A 6,652-nucleotide genomic window follows, 5' to 3' on the forward strand; every position below is an offset into this window, starting at 1 on the left:
TGTTGTTCGAAATTGATTCCCAGGTAATGGCTCCAAAAACTTGGTGCTCAATACATAGTCTAAACATAATTTCACAACTTCGCTCAACTAATCAGCAAGGGTACTAGGTCGTCCAAGTAATAAACCTTACGTGAGTAAGGGTCGATCCCACAGAGATTGTTGGTATGAAGCAAGCTATGGTCATCTTGTAAATCTCATTCAGGCAGATAATAAATGGTTATGGAGTTTTTGAATAATAATAAAATTAAACATAAACTGAAAATAAAGATAGAAATACTTATGTAGATCATCGATGGGAATTTTAGATAGGCGTATGAAGATGCTGTGCTCCTTCTGAATCTCTGCTTTCCTACTGCCTTCATCCAATCCTTCTTACTCCTTTCCATGGCAAGCTGTATGTAGGGCATCACCGTTGTCAATGGCTACATCCCATCCTCTCAGTGAAAAGGTCCAAATGCTTTGTCACGGCACGACTAATCATTTGTCGGTTCTCGATCATGCTGTAATAGAATCCCTTGATTTTTTTGCGTTTGTCATCACGCCCAACAATCGCGAGTTTGAAGCTCGTCACAGTCATTGAATCCCGGAATCCTACTCGGAATACCACAGACAAGGTTTAGACTTCTCGGATTCTCATGAATGCCGCCATCAATTCTAGCTTATACCACAAAGACTCTGATCTCACGGAATGGAAGGCTCGATTGTCAGGCGAGGGCAACCATGCGTCGTGCATCAGGAATCCAAGAGATATACACTCTAGCTTTTGCTTGTAGAACGGAAGTGGTTGTCAGGCACGCGTTCATAGAGACGGATGATGATGAGTGTCACGGATCATCACATCCATCAGGTTAAAGTACGAGTAGTATCTTAGAACAGAAATAAGATTGAATTTGAATAAAAGATGGTAGTAATTGCATTAAAACTCGAGGTATAGCAGAGCTCCACACCCTTAATCTATGGTGTGTAGAAACTCTACCGTTGAAAATACATAAGTGATGAAGGTCCAGGCATGGCCGAATGGCCAGCCCCTAAAATGTGATATGAATTCAAAAATAAGGAGAAGGACCAGATATGTGGTCAAAAGACCGAATGGTCAGAGACACTGAATACAATAGTAAAATGTTTTATTTATACTAGACTAGCTACTAGGGTTTACAGAAGTAAGTAATTGATGCAGAAATCCACTTTCAGGGCCCACTTGGTGTGTGCTTGGGCTAAGCTTGAGCTTTACATGTGCAGAGGCTCCTTTTGGAGTTGAACGCCAAGTTGTAACGTGTTTTTGGCATTCAACTCTGGTTCATGACGTGTTTCTGGCGTTTGACTCCAGAATGCAGCATGGAACTGGCATTGAGCACAAGTTTACATCATCTAATCACGAATAAAGTATGAACTATTATATATTGCTGAAAATCTCTGGATGTCTACTTTCCAACACCATTAAGAGCGCACCATTTGGAGTTCTTTAGCTCCAGAAAATCCATTTCGAGTGCAGGGAGGTCAGATTCCAACAGCATCAGCAGTCCTTTGTCAGCCTCCTTATCAGAGTTTTGCTCAAGTCCCTCAATTTCAGTCAGAAATTACCTGAAATCACAGAAAAACACACAAACTCATAGTAAAGTCCAGAAATGTGAATTTAGCATAAAAACTAATGAAAACATCCTTAAAAGTAGCTAGATTATACTAAAAACTATCTAAAAACAATGCCAAAAAGTGTATAAATTATCCGCTCATCACAACACCAAACTTAAATTGTTGCTTCTCCCCAAGCAACTGAAAATCAATTAGGATAAAAAGAAGAGAATATATTATAAAGCTCAGAATATCAATGAATATTAATTCTAATTAGATGAGCGGGACTTGTAGCTTTATGCTTCTGAACAGTTTTGGCATCTCACTTTATCCTTTGAAGTTTAGAATGATTGGCATCTCTAGGAACATAGAATTTTAGATAGTGTTATTGATTCTCCTAGTTAAGTTTGTTGATTCTTGAACACAGCTAATTTTATGAGTCTTGGCCGTGGCCCTAAGCACTTTGTTTTCCAGTATTACCACCGGATACATAAATGCCACAGACACATGACTGGGTGAACCTTTTCAGATTGTGACTTAGCTTTGCTAAAGTCCCAAGTCAGAGGTGTCTAGAGCTCTTAAGCACACTCTTTTTGCTTTGGATCACGACTTTAACCACTCAGTCTTAAGCTTTTTACTTGGACCTGCATGCCACAAGCACATGGTTAGGGACAGCTTGATTTAGCCACTTAGGCCTGGATTTATTTCCTTGGGCCCTCCTATCCATTGATGCTCAAAGCCTTGGATCCTTTTTACCCTTGCCTTTTGGTTTTAAGGGCTATTGGCTTTTTCTACTTGCTTTTCTTTTTCTTTCTATTTTTTTTCGCCAAATTTTTTTTGCCACACTTTTACTATTCACTGCTTTTTCTTGCTTCAAGAATCAATTCCATGATTTTTCAGATTATCAATAGCATTTCTCTTTGTTCATCATTCTTTCAAGAGCCAACAATTTTAACATTCATAAACAACAAGATAAAAAACATGCACTGTTCAAGCATTCATTCAGAAAACAAAAAGTATTGTCACCACATTAATATAATTAAACTAAATTCAAGGATAAATTTGAAACTCATGTACTTCTTATTCTTTTTGTATTAAAACATTTTTTTCATTTAAGAGAGGTGAAGGATTCATGGAATTATTCATGGCCTTTGGACATAGTTACTAAATACTAATGATCATGAAGTAAAGACACAAACATAGACAAACATGAAGCATAAAAATCGAAAAACAGATATAAGAACAAGGAAGTTAAGGAATGAGTCCACCTTAGTGAGGGTGGCGCTTTTTTGAAGGATCAATGGTGCTTTTTGAGCTCCTTCATGTCTCTTCCTTGCCTCTGTTGCTTGATCCCTAGTGATTTTGGTGCTCCTATCCTTAGTTGCTCCCAATAATTGTGTGGAGGAAAATGTATCCCCTGTGGTATCTCATGGATCTCTTGATTTGCAGTCAAATTCTCTACTACTGAGCTATGGACCCTTGAGATGAATCTTTCCATCTCCCATGACTCAGAGGTGGAAGCTTTTGTCTTCCCTTTTCTCTCTTTTTTTTTGAGGTTTCTCTGGCCTTAGGTGCTATCAATGGTTATGAAAAAACAAAAAAGCTATGCTTTTACCACACCAAACTTAGAATGTTGCTCGCCCTCGAGCAAAAGAAGAAAGAAGAGAAAAAGATATGGAGGAGAGGGAGAGATGAGTATGTTTCGGCCATATGGGTGGGATTGGGTGAAAAAGGATGGATGGATGTGAGTGGTGAAGAGGTGATGGGGAAGAGAGATTGAGGTGATTGGTGAAGAAGAGAGAAGGTGAGTTGAGGTAGGTGGGGATTCTGTGGGGTCCACAAATCCTGGGTTGATCCTGTGGGGTCCACAGATCCTGAGGTATCAAGGATTTACATCCCTGCACTAATTAGGCATGTAAAATGCCTTTGCATACAATTCTGGTGTTTAAACGCCGAAATGATGCTTATTTTGGGCGTTCAACGCCAATTTTAGCATGTTTTTGGCGTTGAACGCCAGTTCCATGCTTGTTTCTGGCGCTCAGCGCCAGCTCTCCTCAGGGTATATTCCTGGCATTCAAACGCCAAGATGCTGCTTGTTTCTAGTGTTCAACGCCAGATCCATGCTCTGTTCTGGCGTTGAACGCCAGCCAAATGCTCCTTACTGGCGTTTGAACGCCAGTAAGTCCTTCTTACAGGGTGTGATTTTTCTTCTGCTATTTTTTATTCTGTTTTTAATTTTAGTATTTTTTTCGTGACTCCACATGATCATGAACCTAATAAAACATAAAAGAACAATAAAAATAAAATAAAATTAGATAAATAAAAATTGGGTTGCCTCCCAATAAGCGCTTCTTTAATATCAATAGCTTGACAGTGGGCTCTCATGGAGCCACACAGGTGATCAGGTCAATGTCGTAGACTCCCAACACCAAACTTAGAGTTTGGATGTGGAGAGTCAACACTAAACTTAGAGTTTGGTTGTGGCCTTCCAACACCAAACTTAGCGTTTGATTGTGGGGGCTTTGTTTGACTCTGTACTGAGAGAAGCTTTTCATGCTTTCTCTCCATTGTTAAAGAAGAACACCCTTGGGTCTTAAACACAAGGTAGTCCCCATTTAATTGAAGGACTAATTCTCCTCTGTTAACATCTATCACAGCTCTTGCTGTGGCTAGGAAAGGTCTTCCAAGGATGATGCATTCATCCTCCTCCTTCCTAGTGTCTAAGATTATGAAATCAGCAGGGATGTAAAGGCCTTTAACCTTTACTAACACGTCCTCTACCAATTCCTACGCCTGTCTTACTTACTTATCTGCCATTTGTATTGAAAATATGGCAGGCTGTACCTCAATGATCTCCAGCTTCTCCATTACAGAGAGTGGCATAAGATTTATGCTTGACCCCAGGTCACACAGAGCTTTTTCAAAGGTCATGGTGCCTATGGTACAGGGTATTAAGAATTTGCCAGGATCTTGTCTCTTTTGAGGTAAGGTTTACCGAACCCATGTATCTAGTTCACTGATGAGCAAGGGAGGTTCACCTTCCCAAGTCTCATTACCAAATAACTTGGCATTTAGCTTCATGATAACTCCTAGATATTGAGCAACTTACTCTCCAGTTACATCTTCATCCTCTTCAGAGGAAGAATAGTCTTCAGAGCTCATAAATGGCAGAAGGAGGTTTAATGGAATCTCTATGGTCTCTATATGAGCCTCAGATTCCTTTGGGTCCTCAATAGGGAACTCCTTCTTGCTTGAGAGACATCCCATGAGGTCTTCCTCATTGGGATTCACGTCCTCTCCTTCCTCTCTAGGTTCGGCCATGTTGATTATATTAATGGCCTTGCACTCCCTTTTTGGATTCTCTTCAGTATTGCTTGGGAGAGTACTAGGAGGAGTTTCAGTGATTTTCTTACTCAGCTGGCCCACTTGTGCCTCCAAATTTCTGATGGAGGATCTTGTCTCACTCATGAAACTTAAAGTGGCTTTAGACAGATCAGAGACTAAATTTGCTAAGTTAGAGGTACTCTGCTCATAATTCTCTGTCTGTTGCTGAGAAGATGATGGATAAGGCTTGATATTGCTGGGCCTATTTCTTCCACCATTATTAAAGCCTTGTTGAGGCTTTTGTTGATCCTTCCACGAGAAATTTGGATGATTTCTCCATGACGAATTATAGGTGTTTCCATAAGGTTCACCCATGTAATTTATCTCTGCCATTGCAGGGTTCTCAGGATCATAAGCTTCTTCTTCAGAAGATGTTTCTTTAGTACTGTTGGATGCATTTTGCCATCCATTCAGACTTTGAGAAATCATGTTGACTTGCTGAGTCAACATTTTATTCTGAGTCAAAATGGCATTCAGAGCATCAATTTTAAGAACTCCCTTCCTTTGAGGCGTCCCATTATTCACGGAATTCCTCTCAGAAGTGTACATGAACTGGTTATTTGCAACCATGTCAATAAGTTCTTGAGCTTCTGCAGGCATTTTCTTTACGTGAATAGATCCACCTGCAGAATGGTCTAGTGACATCTTAGAGAACTCAGATAGACCTTAATAGAATTTATCTATCATGGTCCATTCTGAAAACATGTCAGAAGGACATCTTTTGGTCATCTACTTGTATCTTTCCCAAGCTTCATAGAGGGAGTCACCATCTTTTTGTTTGAAGGTCTAAATATCCACTCTAAGCTTGCTCATCTTTTGAGGAGGAAAGAACTTAACTAAGAAGGCCATGACCAGCTTATCCCAAGAGTCCAGGCTATCTTTAGGTTGAGAGTCCAACCATGTTCTAGCTCTGTCTCTTACAGCAAAAGGGAAAAGCATGAGCCTGTAGACTTTAGGATCTATTCCATTAGTCTTAACAGTCTCACAGATCTGCAAGAACACAGTTAAGAACTGGTAGGGATTTTCTGATGGAAGTCCATGAAACTTGCAGTTCTGTTGCATTAGAGCAACTAATTGAGGTTTCAGCTCAAAATTGTTTGCTCCAATGGTAGGAATTGAGATGCTTCTTCCATCAAACTTAGAAGTAGGTGCAGTATAATCACCAAGCATCCTTCTTGCATTATTGTTGTTGGGTTCAGCTGCCATATCCTTTTCTTGTTCGAAAATTTTAGCAAGGTTGTATCTGGATTATTATAATTTAGCTTCTCTTAGTTTCCTCTTCAGAGTCCTTTCACGTTCTGGATCAGCTTCAATAAGAATGCCTTTTTCCTTATTCCTGCTCATATGAGAAATAAGAGAACAGAAAAGGAAGACGAATCCTCTATGTCACAGTAAAGAGGTTCCTTATTGTTAGTAGAAGAAGAAGGGAGTAAAGAAAGGAGAATCCAAACACAAGGGTGAGGATAGGGGCAGAGATTTGAGATGAAGAAAAGTGTTAGTAAATGAATAAATAAATAGAATAAGATGAGAGAGAGAAGTTTTCAAAAATTATTTTGAAAAGGGGTTGATGATTTTCAAAAATTAAGATAAGAAATAAAATTAAAATTAAAATTTAAAACAATTAATCAATTGAAAAGAATTTTGAAAAAGAGGTGAGGTATTTTCGAAAATTAGAGAGGGAAGAGTAGTTAGGTGGTTT

General features: G+C 39.3%; 1 non-coding gene across 1 annotated transcript; it reads left to right on the forward strand.

Annotated features, from left to right (window-relative positions):
• Positions 1-5,656: 5,656 nt before the first annotated feature.
• On the forward strand, positions 5,657-5,760 carry LOC112713336 (small nucleolar RNA R71). The gene has a single exon (XR_003158314.1). It is a non-coding gene; the product is annotated as a small nucleolar RNA R71 (small nucleolar RNA).
• The last annotated feature ends 892 nt before the right edge of the window (positions 5,761-6,652 follow it).

The sequence above is a fragment of the Arachis hypogaea genome, chromosome 1 (assembly GCF_003086295.3).
Source record: "Arachis hypogaea cultivar Tifrunner chromosome 1, arahy.Tifrunner.gnm2.J5K5, whole genome shotgun sequence".
Taxonomy (NCBI): domain Eukaryota; kingdom Viridiplantae; phylum Streptophyta; class Magnoliopsida; order Fabales; family Fabaceae; genus Arachis; species Arachis hypogaea.